The sequence below is a fragment of the Lagopus muta genome, chromosome 4 (assembly GCF_023343835.1).
Source record: "Lagopus muta isolate bLagMut1 chromosome 4, bLagMut1 primary, whole genome shotgun sequence".
Lineage (NCBI taxonomy): Eukaryota > Metazoa > Chordata > Aves > Galliformes > Phasianidae > Lagopus > Lagopus muta.
Window position 1 is genome coordinate 59,610,332 of NC_064436.1, and position 26,055 is coordinate 59,636,386.

The window sequence follows — 26,055 nt, forward strand, 5'->3', positions numbered from 1 at the left end:
TCTGAACTTTTTGGTCACTCCAAAAGCAAAATAGTTAGGAGAAAAAAATGCATCCTGGTTATATATTTGGAACAGGTTCTTTGCTTTGAAATGTCTTTATATAGGAGGACTTTCTGGCAGAAAAGTGAATTGCATTTCCATCAATTATGGAACAGAACAGTCAGCATCAGAACCATCAACACAAACTGAAACCCTGCTGTGCTGAGAGCACTCCATGACTTCCTGACCACCAAGACACTCTGATTAATACTTCTTGATTTTTCATTACTACTTTTTGATCTAAGAAGAAGCAGGCTGACACTGTGCTGTAAAGATACACTATACTTCTCAACAATAGTAAAGCTCTTCTTAAACAGCAGTGACTCGAATGAAATAAATCCATGTAACCTTTGTAGAAGTAGGACTGGAACCTCTCTCTATCTGGGAGGGACCTTCCTGTTATACAACACAAGAGAGACAGAGCAATTACTGCAGAACTCAAGGCATTATGCAAAAATCTACAACAGATTCAGGGCTACAAATTAAACTGAATACGTGATAGGAGTTTTATTGCAAGAAGCAGTTTACTTTTTCAAAAACTGAGGAGTTCTCAAAAGATGTAACATAACTAAAGATATTGGACTGCTAATGAAGAAACATCATAAACATTAAGAGGAAACAATACAATCAAATGAACAAAGTACTGCTTTCCTTCTTTCGTGTTGTTTGTGCTCAACTGGAGAGAGTAGCAACCAGGAATACATGAGGCACTAACACTGGGGATCATGAAATATGAAATGGCTAAACAAATCCAAATGGATATTTATTTCTCATACTCAGAAAATGAAGAAAAGTCTTCATCAGAATTTTAAAACTAACTTCTGAAACCACTAAAAAATTTTCACATTATAAAATAAAAGGACTAGGTGACTTCTCTAAAATGCTTAATTACCACAAAACATACAGTCAGTTGGTATATTTGCACTAATTGTCCTTCAAGTCCAAATACACCACGGAATCAAATGCTTCCTTATTTTTCTGCTTTTGCCTTACAAATTTCAATAGCCAGTGTTCTAAAAATTCATGAAAGTAATCGAAGTATGGTGTCCTTAAATAGGTTTAAATAAAAAAAAAAAAGAAAGAAAGAAAACAAAACTATGCTACATAAAAACCAGAGGATTCACTACTGTCAGAATGCTGAGAAAGCAGAAGATACCACCTCTTGCATCAGCTTAAGTGTAGAAGAAGCGTAAAAATTGAAAATTAAGGGATAAGGATTACTATAGTATGACCTGCAGCCAAGAACTTACCCTGTGGCAAATTCTTGAAATAAATAGAGTAATGCTCCAAACAGATGAATAAATAGTTTAAGTAACATGATTTAACATTTCATGTCTGATTCAAGTCCTGCTGCATGATAACATGCTTTTGAATTTAAATAAATACATACATAAATTGTTGTTTTCATTCCTTCAACAACAGACAATGCAGCCTTGTCAAACAGCATTAAAAGCATGCCATTTTTCATCCTGCTGAAGGCCTGCTTTGCTGTGGAACACTGACAGAAGCAGAATAGACTTTTTGCATAACTACATGTGTTACGTTTTATGAGAGATGTCCTCATTTGTAGGGTACTCCATATAGGAATTTGCTTGCCTTGCCTTCCAATGGGTCCCAGAAATGCTCATTTTCCTGGGCAGGGCTGGAGCAGAAGTGCACCACAGCACTGCCTCCACCCACAGCTGGCTGCTCTGCATGTTGCTGGCAGCTGGGAGTGAAGTGCAGGAGGAGGAAGGAGGAGAATTCATCTGACAGTCACTCCTTAAAGCAATCCTGTTTCCGTAAGGGAGCAGTACACAAGAACTACACCAAATGACACAACGTTACCAAAAAAATAGAAGTATTTTTGAAGTTCATGTTACGAAGTATAACGGTGATGCATTACTATTAACTAACTACTAAGTAACTATTCTATAAGAATAGTTATTTAGGATTCTTCTTATCATAAAATAGTTTGGGTTGGAAGGCACATTTAAGAACACATAGCTCCAACTCTCCTCCTAAAGGCAGGGACACCTCCCCCTACACCAGGTTGCTCACAGCCCCATCCAGCCTGGCCTTGAATGTTTCCAGGGAGGGGTCATCCACAACCTCTCTGGGCAGCCTGTTCCAGAGTCTCACCACCCTCAGTAGAGAATTTCTTCCTAATATCTAGTCCAAATCTAACCTCTTCTAGTTTAAAACCATTTCCTCTTGCTGCATTGCTACACGCCTTTGTAGAAAGTCCCTTCCCAGCTTTCCTGTAGGCTCCTTCACGTACTGGAAGGTCCTGCCAGGACCTTCTCTTCTCCAGGCTAAAGAGTCCCAAACCTCTCAGCCTGTGCATGTAAGAGAGGTGTTCCTCTTTACGACACAGGGTGACTGTCAGTATCATTTTTAGTGTACTCAATGACTTTAAAAGCTTACTACTTATAGTTGCACATTTATGTAACTGATATTTCTTCTTAATCTGCCTACTTTAGCATTATACTAGAGCACAAGTAGAATTTCTGATTGGAGATTATGAAGTTGCTTCATTCAAAATAATAGAATTTATGTAAACTTTTTTTTTTTTTTTTAATCTCAGTACCCACGCAGGAGAGGTCACCCCTACTAAATATATTTCAAAATGAAAATTAAGCCTTATCTGCCTTCACCATTACTAAAGTGAGTTTATAATCTTTGCAGAAAAGAAAAGCAATGAGAGAATGATCACGCTGGATAGAAGTGAGCTGAGTAGAGGAGCTGGAAGCGGAAGCATGTTAGAATACTAGGAACTGCAACATTGAAATATATTTCCTGCATCTATGGAAGTAACTTTCTGAGACCTGGAAGGAGAAGTTAGATTTTTTTTCTTTTCTTCAGAAACCTAATTTAAATTGGTACTCAAATTAATTAGGGCATTGAGCAATACAGGAAAAAAGGTAAGATGTTCCCAACTAGAGAAAAAAAAAGCCTTCCATAACATCGCTAAAATAGATTGCTTCATGTAAATAGAGGTAAGTTTTATTAGTGGTGTACCTAGGTCATGCCTGCATTCATTCAGAAAGCAGTCAAATGTAACATTGGTTGCTTCACAGTTCATAGTTAATGAGAAAAACATACAATGTGCGATAGCATCCAATCCTCCCATAATGATAGGCAGGCAGTGCTACACTGCTGCATTTCACCTTCTGGGTTTGAGGCATACAATTTTGGAAGCTGCAGTCTTTTTTTCACAAAGACATTGTATTACTGGAACCAACAGACTACACAGATAAAACACTCATGGTGAACTCACTGCTGTCCAACATTTAGACTAAATTGGGTCTCATAACTATGTAATGATGTCACATTTACTTTTATCTTCATTTTGATAGCTTTCTTTCAGCCTTATAACATTTAAACGGAGCCAAGACAATATTAAATCTTTTTTTTCCTGCAATTTTGTACCATCATCAACAACTCTAATTTTCAGAAAGTGACTTTAAAAAAGGCTCAGCATGGAACACTTAACTCAGAACAGAGCGCAGGAGAACAAAGTGGAATCCTGTGATAAAGTAGAATCCCTTGTTAAACAAGCTGCCATCAGATTTCTCATTTTGCTTCGATATCACTTGCACTGTTATAAATATCTCTGCTGTTCTGGTTGCCCAGTGCATCGAAATCACCCAGAAGTGAAGGAAAGGCTGTCAATGTTCCAAGCATTCAAGTCACTATCACTTAAGCTACTCTCAAAGAAGTAAGCATTTCCTTCTGTTCAGAAGCTGCTGCTGAGAAGAGAGAAAAGGAGAAAGTTCTGCTGATCACTAGGGAAGCAAAACATCCAGCCAGATGTTCCACAACATCTACGATACATGGAGAAGTTCACATTCTCCTCTCTACAATCCTCAGCAGAGAGCAGTCAATAATATACATTTCTGACTCTAAGATCTCCTAAGATGGGCATCTCCATTAAGCTCTAACCCATCTTTTCGTAGTTCACGTTTTTCAACCAGATTCTTCAGAAATGAAGCAGGCATCCGTTTTATTTTCAGGACGCATTGGGAAGAGCATGCTCCAACAGTCCTTCACACAAACATCATGACTGCAATATTCACCCAGAATAAGAGTAATTTATTATTCCCCATTGAGTGCCCCAAACACTCATCTAAAGATCTAGGGCCCTCCCTATGGAGCAATAAATCTTTAATTATTTTATACGATGTGACCTAGTTTCAGTGGGCAACTGGCATCCTATAATATTTTGTATTAGAATCGCTTCAATTTGAACAAAAGATTTCTTCATGCAGATTATGTTCCCGATTAAGATTTCGGTAACCACATTTTTAAGGCACCTAACTACAAATCCATTACAGCAGAATACATCTCCTGACTTGGTCCACTTCAAGTGAAAATTTTAAGTTAAAAACAGATGAACAGAGACTGGTTTAGGAAGGAAAAATGTGGAGTAAGTTGGAAACACAAAATCTGAGCTCTAGCTATACAAAAACTTACTTTTAGAAATTTAGACATTTACAGATGGTAAGTAGAGATCAGTGTAAGTGCAGACAGTGCACATCATGCGGATGTTTTAAGAACTGCACCTCTGGATTGAAACAAATCAATGTCTTCATAAATACAGCCCTTACCTGCTGGTCCTATACTAGCATCTACAGTTGGCCACACTGAATACTACCTGGTACTATTAATAGAATCTGCAGGCTGGTGACAGGCACTGATGACGGCTTTGCAGAAAACCATGTTGTCTAAACTGTGTGGAATTCAACATAGAAGCAGTGGAAAATAATCAAAGTTCAGCAAAAGTTGCTGTGAAATATCAGTGGTTCAGTCAGTTGTCAACCTGGTGCTGCTGGGGAAGGCAATGACATGAGAAACTCCAGCAAGGAAGGAAGACGATACTAAAGATAAATGCTGAGGCATATACCCAAAGAAAATATCATCTTGGGAGCAGTTTCCATGCAGCAATATTAGAGGAAATCCCCTAATGGGCGTACAAGGACAGCTCTCATTCTATCCCTTACAGCGTGCCTCAAGTAAGATCACAGAATCAAGCCAGTGTAAACCTTAAAAAAAAAAAATAAATAAATAAATGATTTTGCCTTGAATCAGCAGAGCTGCGATAATTCAGGAAAGAGAATCAATCTCAGCAGCAAGCCATTTGCTTTTGTCAGTGTTTTTAACCTTTATCATTCTCTGGGACAGTTCATCTTAGAAGCTGAAAAATGCTGGATCCAGCATTAGGAGAGATTGACAGAGGAAAAGGCAACTGGGCATGGAAAGAGAACTGGAAAACCTCCTTCAGACCCAGTATGATTTTTAAAAAACACTGGTGAGATTGCAGACTAATCACACCCCAAACCCATCCCCAGCTTTTTCACCTATTTCTGCTTACTGAACATCTAATGTTATTTTAATGTACGGCAACCCCCCCCCCTTTTTTTTTTTTAAGTACACATAGTTGAATAGATAGAACTGCTTTTTTCCCCATCTATTAATACATTAGATAAGCACTCTAATTTAACTGACTATGAAAAGTAGACGTGTTAGATGCAAAATAAAAATCACCTATTTTTTTTTTTTGCAAACATGCCCAAGAAAAAATTAATGTTATTATTTTGGATTCACTTCAAATACTTGAATAAGATATAACAGTATTTTCTAAACATTTTTGTTTGATGACATAATCATAGAACATACAGAGTCGGAAGAGACCCATGAGATCGTCAAGTCCAACTCCTGGCTTCACACAGGAAGTAATGAAGAGCATTTAACCCGCACCCTGTTCCAAAATGCTATAACATCTGCATAAACAGCCCTTTATATTTGCAACAAATGGATGCATTTGAAAAATAATAAATTTTTAAACCACATAAATTGGCACTGACACTTCCAGGAATTCCCACTGTTACCAGACTTTCAGGCTTTTGTTAGAAATGGTGCAGGGAAGAACTAGCAGAGACTAAAAGAAGAGGAATGAGATACTTTGCTTGCTCACTGGATGGTATTCAGTGTTGGATTTTCCAGTATCTGCAAAACCTTTATAGAATAGTGGAAGAGAAAACCAAAGGGATATTTGAAAAAGATAGGATACAGCATACTATGATAAAGGAAAGCCCTCGTATCGACAACTTCTGTCTAAGTAAAATAGGCCAGGGACAAGCAGTGTCTCAGAAATTGTCCTCTAAGAAATGGAACTCAGCTGATTTAATATCCTTCTGATGAGATAAACTAAAGAAGATCCTAATCAGAATATTACTACAAGACGGTTTATTTCTCCATGAGCATTGAGCAAACAGGAAGCTGTCACCTGATAAGACAGCAGCGAGCAGAAGCTGGCAGTCGAACACCTGAGACACATAATGGAACTCATAAGCATGGTTTCACTGTTCAGTGAAAGAAATTGTTTTGTCTAAAGAATAAGAACAGCAACAACGATGCAACTTTGTAACAGCGTATACATGTTCAGATACTAAGTAAAAGTAAAATTCGTTGTGAATCAGTTTCTTTTGAAGACCTCACCCTTGCTGGAAACTAGGAAGAAAAATGCCAGCCCTCTTTGTGAAACTAGTGGTTGTCATGAGAACAAAGCAGTAGTTCCTAGAAAGCAAGTCTTTATCTTGACATTGTACCATATCTCCTTAAAATAGAACCACTCAAAGAACCATTCAAATAAAGGTATCTTAACAATAGCTGTTTTTACTTATTCTACTTTAAGTCATTTCCAAAGTTTTGTTTTTAAGCAAGTAACATTTGCAGTGAGAAAGCTGAGAGTACTCTAAATCTTCCTAATTGAGCCAATATTTCACAGTGAAAGGACATCTTAATGAATAAATAGCAAAAGCAACTTACACAACAGTACCTGGTCTCCAGGTATTAATATGGGGCTTCCTGCTAAGGAAAGGAGAAGGCAAAGCTACAGAGTGAAAATAGGAACTCCTTACTTAAAATTTCAAAGCCGAAACCTTCAGCTCCAGCTGTCACAACACTATGCTATCATTTCATAGAATGGCTTAGACTGGAAGAGACCTCAAGGACCAGCAAGTTCCAACCTCCCTGACAGAGGCAGGGTTGCCAGCTGCTAGATCAGTGTTGGATTTTCCAATATCTGCAAAACCTTTATAGAATAGTGGAAGAGAAAACCAAAGGGATATTTGAAAAAGATATGATACAGCATACTATGATAAAGGAAAGCCCTCGTATCGACAACTTCTGTCTAAGTAAAATAGGCCTAGATCAGATACTAAAATACTAGATCAGATTGCCCAGGGCCCCATCCAACCTGGCCTTAAATACCTCCAGTTGCAGAGCATTCACAGCCTCTCCAGGCAACCTGTTCCATCATCTCACCACTCTCTCAGTTTAAAAAAAAAAAAAAAAAAAAAAAAAAAAAATACAAAACTTCCCTTGACATCTCATCTTTATCTCCCTTCCTTAACTTTAAAACTATTCCCCCTACCACTATCTACACAAGTAAAAAAATATATTTTTTTTTTCCTTCATGTTTGTGAACTCTCTTTAAATATTGGAAGTCCACAGTGAGGTCTCCCTGAAGCCTTCTCTCCTTAAGGCTGAACAAGCTCAGCTTCTTCAGCCTCTCTTCACAGGAAAGTTGCTCCAGCCCTTGGATCATCGTAGTGGCCCTCCTCTGGACACTCTCCAAAAGCTGCACATCTTTCCTGTATTGGGGGCCCCAGACCTAGATGCTGTACTCCAGCTGGAGCCACACAAGGGCAGAAGAGAGGAAGTCAATCATCTTCCTCTCTCTGCTGGCCACTTCTCTTCTGATAGAACCCTGAATACCATTGGCCTTTCAGGCTGCAAGCATACACTACTGGCTACTGTTCTGTTTTTTACCTACCAGGACCCCTAAGTCCTCCTCTGCAGGGCTACTCTCAAGGAGTTCTTTTCCCAGTCTGTATACATATCGAGGATTGCCTCAATCAACCCAAGTGCAAAACTTTGCACTTTGCTTTGTTGAAGCTCATTAGGGTCACAAGGGCCCCATTTTTTTTTTTTTATTATTTTTTTTTTATTTTTTTTTTTTTATTTTGTTGAATTAACCAAAATGCAATTACAAGCCTAGGACAGCTCCAATCAAATCAGCATTGTCAAGTGACCATGTCATACACTAAGACTGTAACACTATGTCTATCAAAGCATATCTAATTCACTGCCATCATAATGCATATAAAATGTAAATTCTTGTGTCTCATTGGATAAAATTACTCCCTTATAAAAAAAAATGAAAACAGCCTCCCCATTTTGCTCTACCTACTATTAGGTCTCCTTTTTCCCCCCTCGTTTTTAATGTTTATTATTATATAGCCTGTTCTTTCCCTTTCCAAAGGATAATCGCATTTTAATTTCTATCACTTATTTCTGTAGTTATACAAGTCCAATAAAATTCCATTATCAATTTGGGTATCTACTATAGTGGAGATGTGTAGAGGCCCTCTCCTAAGCACTATCCCACGTACTGTTAAGATCAAACATATCGGTTCAGGTAAGTTCAACCCTATCTCACCCTGCACCCCGTGACTGTAAGTGCCAGCTCAGAGACAGCATGCATATATGACAGCATTTCTCCTAACTTCTGGCTCAGAAGACTTTGTGAGCTTGCATGGAAATTCAAAATGTAAAAGTAACACAGAAAAGAAAGGCTTTTTCCAAGCATGGTAAAAAAAGGAAGAAGGAATTCAGAATAGCAGTGGACAAACACGTTCCAATAGCACAAATTCATTATTTAACACTTTGGAAAAAGCATGCTGGAAGTTACAGAATGATGACAGCATACCACACAGGTAGCGCACAACACATTGAGCTCGTTTTGTCAATTATACTTTTAGATAAATCAAAAGTCTAGGTGTATGTCTCCATCTCTGACCTAATACAGTCACCATGATCTAAGAACATTAGCGTTGAGTATCCCATTTGGCACAAAACAGAAAAGAAGGTACTTTGATCTGAACATCTCTACTTTTCCTGCCTATAAAGAATTGCATACTTGCCAAGAATATACATTTACATAAAATCACACTGGACACATTCACTGTGTATACCTAATGCAGAGCAAACAAGCTATGACTTCTAAGAACATACAAATTACTGCCCACAAACAGTCAATCCAATGCATACCTAACCACCTAAAGCACACGTATGGCAAAAGAGCACAAGGACAATAACTTCTAGCAGGCTACAAACTTTACAGAGAAACACCAAATAGAAAAAAGGGGGAAAAAGGAAAATTACTCACCCCTTCCAATGGCCATGACAGCTCAAGAGGAACACCATCTGTACTCAGAAAAATGCTACCCTTCTCAGCTGCTAAATATTTAATGAGGAAGAGGAGGGGATGGATCCAGGGTCCACTCCTTCCAATCACTCAGGTGCATTGCTTGCACCTGAGCTCCTGGAGTTAGCTGCACCTTCTCACCTGGTGCTCAACCACTGCTTCCAGCTGTCACCTGGCAATTCCACTGCAGTATGCAATAGCAGTTCAGGACAGTACATCTGCACATTCTGCTGCCTTACAGCAGAATTACAGACAGAAATAACTGTCCTGTCCTTATTGGCTTTAGAAACCACTCTTACAGCTCCTCTCCACATATTTGTAACTTGAATACAATGCTTGTCACTTTGTGTTCCTATTACTAAGGTATGTATCACATGTCTGGCAAATCTCACACTGTGAATTACTTAAAACATAAATCAAATCAAGTGACTTTTGATAGATAGCTACTTTCACAGTCACACCTGCAAAACATCTTAACAAGATAGAAGCAGAATTTCTTGCAGACAGAGCAATTTGAGTTCATTCACACACTCTTAAGATGAAAATTGTGTGACTGTAACTTTGCTACTTGTTTCCAGAAGATCTGTCAAAGTATTAAACATATACCCAAAGACTCTTAAGGAAACATAACAGTATCAGTTGAAAGAAAAAAAACTTTTTGAAATTAATCTGGACAAAGTAGTTTGATATTAACAGTATTTGATATTATTTGGAAATTCAGAGATGTTGAGAGAACCTCACTGAAAATTGGACTGCTCCTCACATAAACATGTTCTCTTCATCTAGAAAAAAGAACAAAACAAAAACAAAACAGAAACAAAACTGAGCTGCCAGGATACAGTAAGGGCATTGTCCAGGTGAAAACAATGCAAACCAAATAAACCCACCATCCTTAGAACCACATAAGACATACAGATAAAAAGCTCAAGGATAGACAGACTGAAAGTAGCAAAGCCACATCTTGTTAAAGCATATGCCACCTGTCTACAATACTTTTAACACATGCTAGAACGTACTGGATGTATTATCACAATTATTGCCTTGACAACAAAGCTAGAATTAATAGTACAGGGAAGACCTTGTTCCAAAGAGTTTGAATTCAAGGGGAAGCAGAGGAAGAATTGGGTGTGTTTTCAGATACAACCTGAAAAGGTACTTTTTTATTGAAACACAGCAAGCAAAATCCAACGCTTTTTAAAAATTTAACAGTTAAGGAAAATATGTGTGATTTCACAAGTCCTTCCCAAATGATGCTCTATGCCTGCTGGCAAAGAATAAAACCTCTAAATCCTTTGAGTTTTTTCTTATCTTTTTTCTTATCTTATCCTTTGCAGTGGAAGATAAAAAGAAAAAAGAAGTTTAAAGTCTGTAGAAATAGAATGTGTTGCAGTTACCAGGTCTTCACTCTTATCCTACAAGTTTCTAAAAAAACACACTTTATCCAGGTCTGATCTTGGTTATCGTGTTTAGGAAAGCTCTACTGAATACACTTTGAATCAAGCTGTGCTTGGTCTCAGCTTCTAAATTCTCATAAAAAGCTTCTTTTCTTTTCCTTTTCTTTTTATTTTTATTCCAAAATATCTCAGCTTTCTACAATCAGAAAAGCCATGAAGTATACATAGCATATCTGTCAGTCAAGAATTTCTTGCACATAACAAATTGCGGTGTTAACCATAACTTTGTCTTTTTTCTTTTCCTTTTTTTCTTTCTTTGGGGGGGGGGGGGGAGGGGGAGGGTTAAAAAGTAACAGATGATGAATAAATGGAAAACAAATGAAAATACCATGGTAAATGTCTGTTTAACAATGCCCATAAACCAGCTAATGACTTGCCACAGTAACAACCAGACTAATAATGTTGCATTAAATAAGACATGTAATGCATTGATTGGAACACAGTAACTTCTTTGCTAGAAAGAAGCAGTCTTACTTTTGGCTTTTGATGGTATCTTTTGAATTTTGGGAACTGAGCCCTTGGTTTTCATATTTCTAATGCACAGCCTCAGAACACCTTTTTCTTATGGTATTAAAATGATTGTGATAAAATCAATGAGGTGTTACTAATGCAAATATTCCAGTGAGATTTTTTTTGTTCTACACATATCAAACAAGATTTCCACAACTTTTAGTCTTTTAATAATAATAATAATAATAATGCTTAAGGTCAATAGTAATTTCTTCTCCATAAGTAAAGTGAGGAGTATAAAGTTAATTATCTTTATGTTCTCATTAACTTGTTAAATAGACCCTCTGTTTCGATTGGCACAAAATACAAACAGCAGCAAACTCACTGCATACTATGAATTAGGAAAGGGAATGAGATTTACATATACTCATGATATGTTTTTGGAAAAAGTATGCTACTACAACTGGAATGTGCAATAGGGCTATGCTTGGTGGACATATCCTGAGCTTATCAGATTTATATAATCTTATTTGGGGAAAAAACTGTGACCAAGTGTTATTGCCACATGCTTACGCTCTGCACAACTCAGCTAAGGCTTTTGGATACAGCAAGCCATGCTCATCTCCAGACATGGGTATGGATATGTCTCTGACTTCATATTTGGAGCTGAGCATAATCTCCCATCCAGTGTGTCCTCACTTGATAACACATGAAACTTTTGAATGTAAACCAGAAGCTGATTAATAACAATTTTTGCAAGAAAACGGTGCTCATATGTAAAGATACAAGTAGTTTTTTTATATAAGTAGTATTTACAGGGTAGGAGCATAGTATATACTCTAACCTAGGAACGTTGCTTCTAGAAGTCCAAGAATCTGTTTGTAATTTTATTAGAAATGTAGCAGTTCTCAAATAACAGGTCAAGGGGAATCAATAAATTCCCTTAATACTTTCTTTTATTTTCTTTGTGCAATATATTGTAAAATCATATATTTCAACTGGCAGATTCTTATAGCTGGAAGTATCTGTACTATTGCAGTAGCACCCTTAAGATTGTAAGACAGAAAAAGGAAAACAATTTCTTTTTATTATTTCATTAAAGGAAAAACTGATGAATGAAAGATATACTGCCTATATTTCAAGTTTATTCCAGTCTGACCAGTTCATTAGTATTTTTGCTCACAAAAGTAAGAAGAGAAAGAAAAAAAGCACCCTAAAAATATCATAAAACTCACAATAAATTCAATGAAAGATTCACCTGTGAATTTGTACTTGCACTGTAGTTTTGGTTTTAATCATAGCACTGAAAAGGTGAACAAATCATACTGTTACCGACAGCCAGCACAGCCACATATTAGATTAAACTACAGAACTATATTTAACCTGGCAAGATAGGGTCCCATTTATGTAATCCTGCTTTAGAAGCTTCTAATGAGTTACTGCAGCCTAACCCAGATACGCCTGCTAGCAAGTTCACTGCTTTTTTTTTTTTTAATGTCTACACAATAATGAAAGTGCCATTTCATTGTAAAAATTGCTGCACAGCACAAAGAACACTCTTGTTAAACATGTTGGCCACCGATACAATCAGTAACCAAAAAAATGAACTTCTGCCTAATTTAACCCATACTTATAATGCAGAAAGTTTATTTTTACTTGTCTTAATTTGAAAGAGGTTTTAAGTCTTTAATTATATGGTGAGTTATTATCACAGCAGTTTCTTTTTGCTTGAAAACCCCTCCAACAAGAACACATTAGGAATGTCTCAGTGCCTGTGAGCACCCACTGCAGGCTATGAATCCCACGTGGGAGCCCTGGGGTCGGCCACCTGCCAGGCACACACATATGGCACCGAGGGATCAGCAGGGCTGGGCCGAGTACCGGTCACCCTGCAACATCTGCCAGCTGATCAAAGCGGCATTGATGGCATGCTGAAAAGGGGGTTAGTTCACTCCTTCATGCTGGAAGGCAGCTGTACTGACAAAAGGTGTACTTAAAAAGCAGCACAGTAAGACAATAGATGGTAAATTTGTGCAGGGAAAAGGATGGAGATTTTCTGAATGCACTTTCTGACACAAATCACAGAATGCCTTGAGTTGAAAGGGATTTTAAAGATCATCAAGCTTCAAAACACCCACCCATCAGATAGGCTGCCCATCCAACCTGGCCTTGAATGACTTCAGGTCATTTACAGGAATCATCTTACATTACTGTTTGAAACCAAACACAGCATCAAATGTAGAACAATGACATAAGAAACGGGAATAAGAATGATAAAAACCTACAAACAGAAGAAAATTTTTCATCTTTCATCTGGAGTACTGCGTCCAGTTCTGGGCTCCCCAGTACAAAAAAGACAGGGATCTCTTGGAAAGAGTCCAGCGGAGGGCCACGAAGATGGTGAAGGGCCTGGAGCATCTCTCCTATGAGGAAAGGCTGAGTGAACTGGGTCTGTTCAGCCTTGAGAAGACTGAGAGGGGACCTGATCCAGGTCTATAAATATCTAAGGTGTGCGAGGGCAGAATGGCGAGGATGGACTCTTTTCAGTGGTGAGTGGAGACAGGACAAGGGGAAACACCTGGAAACTGCAGCACAGGAAGTTCCGCACAAATGTGCGCAAGAACTTCTTTACAGTGAGGTGACGGAGCACTGGAACAGGCTGCCCAGGGAGGTGGTGGAGTCTCCTTCTCTGGAGATGTTCAAGACCTGCCTGGATGCCTACCTGTGCAACCTGCTGTAGGGAACCTGCTTTGGCAGGGGGGTTGGACTCGATGATCTCTGGAGGTCCCTTCCAACCCCTACAATTCTGTGATTCTGTGATTCTGTGATTCTGTGAAAAAACTAAGAATTCGTTGTTATGACTTCTCATTGAATCACACACATCAGCAGCTGTTGCAGCTAGAGTTGGCTGTATTTAAAGGATTGGTGGTTTGAAGAGCACCCCAATAAAAGACAATAATGCAAATACAAAACATGCTTAAAAGTTGGTTGTATTTTCAGTACTTCCAACTGTTTTCTTTACACTGCTTACTGATGATATTGTAAATGTAGGAAATGGTACTACAAATGCAGTTCAAAGAGCTAAACTTCAATTTCACCATATTTTCTCCCAGTGACTAGGTTGTCATTCTCTGTTCTTTTATTGGGCCTATTTTGGGCCAATAGGTTTCAGACTCAGAGAACAGTGGCTATAGCGGGGATGGAGACAAGGCATTCTGAAAGCCAAACGAGGCCAACAGACCATAAACATAGCATCTTGGCTTCAAATGGTAATTATTTACTGTAGAAAGTTCTTCCACTAATTTAACTCTTCATAGATAAAATAATGAGGTGCACAAAGGGAAAAAAAAAAGAAAAAAAAAAAAACCACACCAATTTATTTTACTTATGTATGTATGTATGTATTTAGTTAGTTAGTTAAATACATAAAGAGCCATGGTTAAAAGAAGAAAAAATAGTAGTGGCCACTTTTTAGCAAAAGAAAACAAGAAAGAAAAAAAAAAGAAAAATCAAATGTAAAGAGAATAGAACAGCAAGTTTGACGACTAGTAGTCTGAGCCCTAAGCTTGTTTAACTCACACATATGAACAGATCAGAGATTTTATTTTGTGACAGAAACAAGACAAAATGTGAATTCCATTATCTTTTTCACCACGTGGTGAATCCATTAATTAAGGCAGAGTTTTTGAACCACGAGAACACAATATAAAAGCTTCTTGTTACAACCTACCTACAATACAGCTTTCTGTGAAGACACTATTGCTGAGACTTTTCTTGCCTAAAGCTACCTTCATCTGACACATGGAAAACAGCCCTTGCGGAAAGTGGAAAAGCAACACAAAGCAGCAGCAGAAGATAACTCAGCTCTGGGCAGCCTGGTCTAGTGGTTGACAACCCTGCCCATGGCAGGGCAATTGAAACTTGATGATCTTTGAGATTGTTTTCAACCCAAGCCATTCTATGATTCTATGATCTTTCCCTCTTTATTCAACAATTCACCTTTCAACCCTTCAAATTTTAAACAGAAAAACTGTATTGCACTGTAGTTAAGTGACTCTGTGAATGTATTTCAGAAGTTATAACACTGCATGTACAATCCTGTCTCCAGTTTTGGTGTTGGTTTGGTTATTCATGAGAAAGACTTTAATGCATCTCATTCTGGTCACAGAAACATGAATTTCTCATTGTTTAGTTCCATTACTGAAAAAGAGATCTTAGTCTTAAGTTGATAATTTCCAGAATAAATTTTAAAAGAAAAGAAAGAAAAAAAAAAAAAAGAATGTGTATATATAAATAAAAGAATTTAAAAAACAAAACAGAATGACATAAATTCTGCAGAACATCCATTCCTCCATCAAGAAAAAAAATACAGCAAACTAAGAACATGTAGCATTTTGCCATCAACAAAGCTGTCTACATAGACACCTACTCTTTTCTTTTTCCTCTGTATCATATTCTTTTAACTCACTCATCTCCTGTACCTCACATTCACTGACATGCCTGCTTTCCTCACAGCTTCTTCAGACCTGTTTGCATGCAAAAACTAACGAAGGAAGCAGCTATTCTGTTACAATCAGTTCAGAACAAGCCATCCATTTTAGTTTTTCCCTCTCATAAAATACTGCAATGCCAATCAAAATTCTTTCCTCGAGGGAAAGAAAAATAAAATAAAATGGTTCTTTAAGGGCATCTGAAATAACGAAAGCAGGATAGTTATTCTGTAATCTCACCTCCATGCTGTGATAGCTTCATGCATCTGGTCCCACCTCTCAGTAAGGAGCTGGCAGCTCCTGCATTCCAGCAAAGGACTGTGGACTTTTTCTAGCTCCCTGACTGCAATGCCAATTGCAGCTGATGGCAGCAGCTGGACAGTAACATCTTTTTGCATCAAATGCAAGAGAGATAAATATACTAGGTACAAAGGGGCAAACAAGAAGTACATTATTTTTTTCTTCTTTCTGCTGATTTTTTAATTTTTTTTTTACAATAGTAATGTTTAAGTCTCCAATTTACTGACATAAAACAGGATTTTAGATATACAGATGCAAATCACTAAAACAATATCTCTGCATGAAATGCCCTGTAGCTATTACCTACAGTGATACTGGGACACCTCCCTCTTTACAGGGATTAATTACCTTTGTGTGATCAACATTAAAATGCTTTAGGTTGAAAATAATTAGAATCTTATGTCACTTTTGCTCTCTTAGAAGAATTAACCTCAAAATACACATTAAATTAACTAAGTGCAATGATTAGAAATACCGTTTAAATCAGACACACCTTCAGTACATCCTCCCTTAAAGCCTAATCTGGCATTACTATGAAATTATTTTACAGCATTAGTGTTTGGGAACCTTCTGTTTCATCCTGTTTGTCATATATGTTGACAGCAAACACATTTTTATTTATTTGTATGTCAATTCCTGAAGTGCTTTTTTAATGCATGTTTGCATACGCACACAGAAGTTCTCCACATTTGTGTTAGAAACCACTGCCATGTTACCAATTAGCTGGATTAGTAGTAGATAAATAGATGGACTAAATCTACCTCAGCTGTATCTAATATGGGAACAGCCATCTAGTCTAGAAGTCATCTAGGAAAGGCTAAGGCGAGAAGAAAAGTAAAACATAGATGATAAAAATCAAAATCTTACAGGCTTTTTTACACTATGGACAATAGTTTAAAAGAAAGAGATGAACAATTTTTTTATATTTTTTTTATAAGCATAAAGGCAATGATAATACAATTAACTGAGTGCAGGAAAATGATGTATTTTAACACAAAACATAATAACAGCATTGACTTTCTGGCTGGCAGAATGCAGAATCTAAAAAAACACAGAGAAAGGTAATGTCTGCTGGCAATGCATGAAAGGCAAGAAAACAAAAATAAACCTGAAAGTTTAACAGTGTGAAATAATGATGGGAAAAATAAAGTAGCCTCCAAATTTTCACTTTTCAACATCACTCTTGGCATAGAATACAAGTTAATGTTATGCAATAATGAAACAGCTTTTAAAATAAAATAATAATAATACAGCACATCTAAGCATCCCAGTCAGGTATCTACATCTTGAGTTCTGGAGCAGGAGCATTACAGTTGAGACTTCAGCTCCTTTTACAAATGCAGTCTGAATGACAAGCGTGGCCAACAAATCCAAAAATTAGTCATAGGGCACTAAAAGACAACAGAAGCATTTAAGTCTCGTTTCCGTAGGAAGCCAAGCTACAGCAGATGTAATTAAAGATTTTAGTAAGAGCTTGCCATTTTACTAAACGACTCAGAATTGCCAGAGCAGACATGAAGTCTTGGGTGCACCCATCCTCCCTCCCCATAGTACTGGTAGTGGCTGAAGCTTCATGCAGAAGCTAATAGGCTGATTATCTCTGAGAGGATTATGCTGCACAGAGAAGCTGAAGTCTGGCTTTGTGAGAATTAAGTCCATCATCCTGTTGGTCAATGGAATTATTTTATTTTACCATAGTCTAGATAGATTTTCACTCTGATCTTTCTTAAAATCAGTAAATACAAAATAACATCAATATAAGAAGGTGGGATAAAATGCATTCTTTTTGTTCATTCTTATTGGTTTAAAAATAAAGAGACCAGGAAGGTAAATGAGAAGAAGAATAACTGTATTCTATTTCTCTTTAAAACTGTATTTTCTTTCTCTTTAAGAAACAAAGTCTGCTCCACTAAATCAACAAGAGTACAATGATAATATGGTCTATACCTAGGTAGTTTGGTAATGAATGACTAAGACACATTCTATTCTACTGGAAATGTCAAAATGTGACTCAAGGTACATCAACACAAGGTAAAAAGATTGTGAAGGCCCTGCTTTACACCTCTGTAAGAAAAGCATCTGTATTCACCAGTTTCATCTCCCATTTCCAAGGAGTTTGGAGAAGAAATACATCACAACACATTCTCCATCGTGACAGATAGCAAAGTGACTTTATATTCAGGTAGGACAGAAAGAACCAACTGAAGTACTTCAAATGTCATAGAAGCACCTACAGCTGAGACACTCAAACAGAAATGGAACCACTGTCTCAGAGTAAAACCCTTCCTCCCCCTCCTCCAGAAATGTGCTCTGATAATGCTCAAGGTAGAAGTGCATTGCCACAAGTATTTATGAAGGTGGTGAACAAGCTTGGACAGAGAATTAGTAGTCTATGAGAAAAGAAGGCTTGCTCCTTTATCAAGCAATTTAAGTGTAAGTTAGTGAGAAGAAATGCAAAATGTTTGACAATATTTTCTTAGCACAAGTGGATGGATTATAATGCAGTAAATAAACAGTTATCAGTTGTTAGATACTTGTCTAGACGGAAAACAGAAAAACAAGATGAAATCTCAGCCCCATAATCACTGATACTTTGGGAATATATACTGAAATAGAACTATTTTAGATAGATATGATATTCCTCATTCTGGTCACTGAAGAAGAGAAATAAGATAATTTTGAAAGATGCCAAAGAAGGCTGATCTGCAGTGGCTCACTGTTATGCTCATTATGTAATAACTATTATTATTATTGCTATGTTTTTTATTATTATAATTCAGTTTCAAATACTTTAACATGCCATTTAGCCCACTTTATCTTAAAGCAAATAGGCAACATTAGGATTAATCTTGAGGGCACAATATTTACGTGGGAAAAAAACAACACCTCCTCACCTGCATAGTGAAGTCAAAGGAAAAGGATAAGCAGTCAGTGATCGAGACAAAGGCTGACAATCATGCTTACCTTAACTAAAGCTACGCCATTTATTGAGGCTATTATCAGGGAGCCATGCATTTCTTCTTCAGCACATGCTTAACATTAGTGCTAAATGAAAAGTGAAACTGCAACGAACATCACTAACGACACTTCCGTAATGAATGAAGAGGTAACAGCTAGCAAAAAAAGCCACTAGACATGTTCAGTACTAATGTTTTTGCAAAGACAAATGAAATGGAGGACATCTGTTTGTTATTCCAAGATGATGAAAGTCAAAATTGCACTGAGAAACATGAAAAACATACTTTCTGATATAGTTCCCATTTTCCTTACTTTCAAGGCAAATGCTGTTAGGGTAGGCTGAAAATGAGAAGAAAACAGCAGAAAACCTCAAAGATGATTGCAAGAGTTATGAGAGACATCTTGATCATGCTACAGTTGTGTCTACGTCCATTCAGTAGGGAACAAGTAAGCAATGCACAAACAAATGCACATTGAGCTGGCAGCACAAATAGCTCCCCTCCTAATTCCACCCTGATCACAGAAAGCTGGCTCACAGTCTAATATATGGGGGGGTTACAAAAACTACAAGAAACAAAGCAAGTAATATTTACATTGAAGCTCTCTCATCATCATCTAAACAAAATGAAGATGTTCTTCAACCCTCTTCCACTTACAAAAAGGAAGAGGGAAGTAAGGAAAGAGGGAGTAAAATAAAGGAGGGGAGGGAAGACCAATAGAGAGAAAGTCATAGCCAATATATTTAAAACAAATAAATAAATAAGCCAATTCACTGAAGATCTCATCATTTACATGATTTTTGCCCATCTGACCAGATTTTGCCCCTTCAGTTCATCAGGTTACTTAACAAGTTACTTGCAAAGCAGTGAAGTAACTCTGTATGTTGAAAGGTTTTTCTACAATGTTTCTTAGGCTCATTTCTCTTGAAAAAGGAGGATAAGAATCACAGGATCACATAATTGCAGAGGCTGAAAGGGACCTTCAGAGATCGTGAAGTCAAACTGATCTGTCATTCTGTACCTCTTTTTTATTGACACACAATTTCCCATTGAGAATGGTAAACAAGATACCTGAGGACTACACGTTCTTGTGCCTAAAACCAGCAAAAACAGGAATTCAGCTTCTCACTCTGACCCTCATTACACAGAGCACCTCATCCACTCTTAATTAGCTTAAAACAACAGCTGCAGGTTGAAGATTCCCAGACACATTTGGCTCCTCGTTTGTGTTTCTGCATTTGTTTGAAAGCATAGGTGGCAAAGAGAAAATGAATCAAATTCAAGAAAGACTGCAGAAGGAAATGCCAGATCCCTGAGCTTGGTGGTGAAGGAAAAAGAGGAAGAACTCACCCATCACAGCACATAGAATTAGTCACCTCTAAGCTGCTATTTCCAGTAGATGGAAGGAGAGAAGAGGTGGGACATTGCAAGGAAGAAGCCAATGAAAGCTTTAATGTTCTCAAAGAACAGCTCAGTAAAGCATTCCATGTGAGAAAACATGTTCTAGGATTTATTATATTACGCAAAGTAAGCAACTATCCCTGCAAATGAATGACTAAAAATTGATTTAAATTACTGCAGTTCCATTTTGCACCGTCAAAAATTAATGTATACCATTTCTATTGAAATACTATATGCATGTTGCCTATTGCTGAAATTAGGAATGATAATACTTCATATATTAAAAAAAAAAAAAAAAAAAAAAAAAAAAAAAAAAAGCCTTAGCAAAAATTAAGAAATTTGTTACAAAATTCTCATACGTATAAGGAAACCTCTTCACAATAGGGAAAGATTAAAAAATAATTAAAAATAAAAATAAAAGGATTTTTTTTAGACCTCAATTATAAAAGCTATTTTACTGCAACATGAACAAACTATGAAACAATGAGTATGGATCCAGTTTTCCTGAATAATGCAGAATAACATTGGAGTAAGTGCAATAAATCACCAACTGTTCCAAATGTGAAACTTGGTTTTTAATGAAAAAATGGAGAGATGGAATGTGTTTGAGCATACCAGTACACAAAGCTGCAATTAAGGCTGCATATCGTCTCTTCAAAATGAAGCAGAATAGAGTTAATGAAAGTTGAGAGAAAAAGAATAAATCAGAAGGATTACAGAGAATGACACAAGGAAGGATTTTATGCTTTTTGCTTCCCTTATTAGCAGAGCAATCTCGTTTCACAGTTAATATTTGAACAAATAAGCCAAGACTGATGGGCAGTCCCACAGTAATCAGCAGTGATGTCCATACATCCTCCTGGAGCATGGTGTGACAACCTCACCATCTCCACTGTATTCTGTTCTCCAACACATATTTATGCCAGCTGGCTTTGCACTGCCCAGAAACATGGCTCAGCCCCATTTATTTCCACAGTGCACTTCCTACTTCCATGTACCCTATTTTTCTGTCATATACTAATCAAAATCTTCAACAGAAACAAACAACAAATCAATAAGTGAAAATAATATAAACATTCAAACATCAACAAATAATACTTCAAAGCTGAAGCTGACAGCACAGCTGGGGTAACCTGTAATGAAGATGGTGCTGGAGGGAAACTGTACTGGACATTACCAGAAACACCAATACACCAACTGCAGAAAACTGTTGTGGGTGTGAAGTGGTGGAGCTCCAGGAGAAAATGCTGGATGAGGAATCTCTGATCTATCACTGAATAGTGGAGATTAACTCTTTAACAAAGCACACATCTTTCATTTCAAGCCTCATTTTTAGCTCTGCTTCAACCCATGGCCTCTTATGGATATTTCCAACTCTTGTGTTCCCATAACAACGAACACTAAATTCTCTGCAGAGAATGATTATTGTTCAAAGCATCTCCAAAAAGAAAGAAAATGACGCTTTATCTGCATGCAGGAGAACTTATGCATGGGCAAATCTTTGTAGCAGTGATGTCCTACAGTGCAGCACCTCACACAGAGCAGAGCTAAGCCCACATGGCTCAGGGGCAGAGTCATAAAGAGTGATCTCTTTCTCAGACTTGTGTTTTCTGGAGCTGTGTTCTACATCTCTCCACCTGTGAGCACAGTCACCTCTTCTGACAGATCCTACACCCTTGGCTCCTGTGTTTAAAACTCTGATAGGTCTTGTTTTACATTAACATCCTCAAGTCCTGCACCCATCTGAAAATGAACAACCAGACCCACAAAGATGCCTCTCTATCTCAGGTAGAAAAGAAACAAAGTCATCTCAATGGACTGAGAAGTGCAAGCAACAGAGATGAGAAATGGAAAGCAAAATTTTAAACCTTATGGAATACCACAGCTCCCATGTTACAGGAACTAATTTTAAGCATTATTAATAGATAAAGATACAGATTTTCAATGGAGGACAAAAGCTCTATCTCAACTGACAATTAAGCAGAATTCAGAAGTCTTCACAAAACCTTCCTGCATAAATGTGCCATGAATTATCATCTCTTACAATCAGAGCACATTTATTTCCAGCAGGCTTTAGAAAACCCACACAAAGCATTTTTACTCCTAGCCATACAAACCTGGAACAGAAACAGGCATCTCATGGAGATAAAATGCATAAGACCTTAATAAGCATTACAGAGCCCCATTCCTGCATAAAATACGTACACACATCTCGCTTACTGTCAGTGAAACCAATCAAGGAAGAAAAGACATCACTGTGTATACATTATAGGTCCTAAGTATATGGCAGTGATCTCAGGGAGCAAATGGAATCTTGAAATGAAGTGAGACTCATTTTCTCTCTCATTACGAGATTTACAAGGACTTCCTTCTAGTAATTCAACGAATTCAAGAAAAAAAAAAAAAGAGAGAGAGAGAAATTGGGTTAATTTAATGTCGTTCCTTGTAATATTTTGTTTATTTATAGGCAGCATGTTACTTTTAAGGTAATAATCAGGCTAATACTATATGACTCCTAATCTGTAAATACCTGTCAGAAATAGTTCTTGCTTGTTTGCTAAACCTGTCCCCACTCTCTTTCAACCCATCAGGTCTGCAGAGACCACAGGCCTAAAGCTGCTCTACGGACTGAGATGAGCAACTTCTCCCAAAATCTCAGCCATTCCCCACTACCAACCAATAAACAAAAAAGGACCCTGCATCGAGTTATCCCTATAATCTGTTCCAGTGAATGATCCGTTCTTTAGTGTTGCCATAGAAAACAGAGGAAACCTCCAGTTAGCAAGGAGGTCACACTTAAGCAGAGACATGTTATGTAAATAGCAGCCTGCCAGCACCCCACACGGAATAGCAGAGGCCTCATCCCGCTCTCCCTCCAAGGGCAGACCTCGAGGCGGCTGCGGGCAGCCCCAAGGCAGCGGGGCTCAGCCCCAGGCCTCAGGGAGGAGAACGAAGAGGAGGAGGAGAAGAAGGAGGGCGGCGGTCCCCGCACCGTTATCCGCCCTTCCGCAGGTATCGGCCGGCAGGGCACGGCGGGGTCAATCACCAGGGATGGGAGGGATGGAGCAGGGAGCACGGCAGCCCCTGGGGGCTCTCACTTCCCCGCTGAGCCGCGCCCCAGCTTGCAGCCGCCTCTCCCCGCCGCCGCCCCGGGACAGCCCCGCCGAGGAGCGGCCGCCCCCGAGGGGTCGCTCAGCCCCCAGGACAACGGGACGGAGCGGCGACCGGAGCCGGGCACGTCTCTCCCCACACCGGGCTGCACTTTTTCCCCTCGGCACCTCGCGCTGTCAAAGTCTTGCAGCACGGCGGCATCGCATCCTCCATCCTCCCTTCCCCGCATCGCCCCTCCGCCGTACTCACCCACCCACTCCGCGGCCGGCAATGGCTGCCGGGCCCCGCCGGCTCCCCGAGCCCTCGCCGCGTTTCTCTGCGATGCGCTCGCAACCGCGGATCGGGCGGCGGCCGCACCTCGGAGCCGGCGTCGCTCCCTCCCAGCTGTCACCGGCGTTCCGCCCTCGGGAGGCGGTGGCCCCGAACCGCCCTCGCCACTGGTGCCGGGCGCTGCCGCTCCCGCAGCCCCGCCCCGAGCAGCCCCTCTCCGCCGCACCGGCTGCTCGGGGAGCGGGCGGCGATGGGCAGGAGGTGCAGGGCCTGGGACGTGCGTGGTACTCCTGCAGCTGGGCTCGCGCCTGAACACGAGTGGACCCGCGTACACAGAGAGCAGAGCACTAAGATGGATTTATCAATTTCAGTTTTTATCGGATGTGCTTTCTTTCAGCAACATAATTACACGCGGAGTTGTCAGATTAACTCTACTGGTAGTGCATGCTATCCATGCCAGACAGCTGTAAATCCTAATGCCATTTAAAACCTCATTATTTTGTTAGAATGGACCAGGATATCAGCTTGAGGCTCCGAGGCACAGGCATCATGTGCTGGTATCCAAGCTGTCCCTGTTCTCTAAGCGCAGCTTCCAATGTTCCCCGACTGAAACTTCTGCAGAGTGAAGGTGACAGAGCACTGGAACAGGCTGCCTGGAGAGGTGGTGGAGTTTCCTTCTCTGAAGATATTCAAGACTCTTTCAGCATGCAGGATATGCTCCAGGTTTCTAACCATCTTCGTGGTCTTCCGCAGGACTCTTTCTAGAAGATCCTGATAGGAAACATGCATTCCCTTTGAACCATAGAATCAGAGAATGGCTGAGGTTGGAAAGGACCTCAAGGATCATCAATTTCCAAGCTCTGTGCCACAGGCAGGGCCACCAACCTCCAGATCTGCTGCTTGACCAGGTTCACTAGGCTCCCGTCCAACCTGGTCTTGAACACCTCCATGGAAGGGAGCATCCACAGCCTCCAGCACCTCACAACTCCATGCTCCAAGATGTGGGCTAGTTCAGAAGGACAGCACCAGGGTGACTGTGCTGCAGAGTGGTTATACAAGTTCTATACAGCTGAGCTGAGGACTCAGGAGTTTGCATTGATGGCATCCTCACAGGTGAAGGGCATGCCTTGGTCAAGATAGTGGGCACATGAGCAGCAGCAGCAATGTGTTTGTGAAGAAGAGTTGAAGAGCCAAAGCACTGTTGTTTTTTTGTTGTTGTTGTTGAGACTGTCATTTCCCCCTGTACTCAGCACTGGCGAGACTGCACAAGTACTGTATGCAGTATTGGGTCCCTCACTGCAAGAAAGATGTTGAGTCCCTGGAGTGTGTCCAGAGAAGGTCAAAGAAGTGGTTAAAGGTCTGGAGAACAAGTCTCATGGGGAGCAGCTGAGGGAACAGGGAGGAGCAGAGGAGCTGGAGCAGAGGAGGCTCAGCAGAGTCCTTATCACTCTCTGCAACTCTCTAAAAGGAGGTTGTGGCGAGGTGGGGTTCAGCCTCTTAGGTAGCAGTGATAGGATGAGAGGTAATGGCCTTAAGTTGCATTAGGGGAGCTCTGGGTTGAATATTAGGAAGCATTCCTTCTCCGAATAGGCATGAAGTGTGGAGTCATCATCCCTAGAGGTTTTCAAGAAATGTGCAGGCACGGCACTGAGGGGACATGATCTAGTGGGCATAGCAGTGATGAGCTGGTGGTTGGACTAAGTGATCATGGAGGTTTTTTCTAACCCTAATGATTCTATGAGGGTCAAACTGAATGGGTCAGACCTAAATTTGACATGGAGCACATATTTGTAACAGTAAAGGCAATGAAATAGTCAAATCAAAAGGGAATATTCATTGCAGGGCAGTATTAGTCAGTACATTTAAACAAATCTCTTTCAGAAGGAAGATATTTCAAACAAAACTAAAGGAATTCTTGTAGCCAGAATGGCCCTGGAAGGGTCTCTTCTACAGGGAAAATGCTGCTTTTGATTTTAAAATTAAGGACTTGAATGTCCCAATTGGCATTAATTAGTTCACAGAGTATATTTGTTCCATCTTTCAAAGACAATATGAGGTACAAATGTTTGATATATACACTCAAAAAAAAAAAAAAAAAGTCAATACATTTACTAGTTGCTCTGCTCCAAATCTGTATTAATGAAACAATAAGAAGCAGCCTGTTATGCTTCAGCTACTCTTTTTTTTTTATAGGAATAGGAATTTTGGCTATAGTAAGAGAGAAAAGACATGGAAGCTCTTCAGTAATATATGCAGAGCCTTTTCACAGAGTTGTATGTTGTGCAAGGGCACGCGATTGAGTTCTTCATTCAAAGGCAGGCTATTTAGTG

The 26,055-nt window shown here is 39.2% G+C and overlaps 1 protein-coding gene across 9 annotated transcripts in view; it reads right to left on the minus strand.

Annotated features, from left to right (window-relative positions):
- Nucleotides 1-23,855, minus strand: part of JAKMIP1 (janus kinase and microtubule interacting protein 1) — a 130,452-nt gene extending 106,597 nt beyond the window's left edge. For 8 of the 9 annotated variants that reach the window (XM_048943136.1, XM_048943141.1, XM_048943142.1 and 5 more), the window contains exon 1: nt 23,705-23,855. The gene's annotated coding sequence lies outside the window, so the exon portion shown is untranslated. Of the gene's footprint in view, nt 1-9,253; nt 9,272-23,704 lie in introns of those variants that run through there. The other variant, XM_048943133.1, reaches the window with a different exon arrangement.
- Between the last annotated feature and the right edge of the window lie 2,200 nt (nt 23,856-26,055).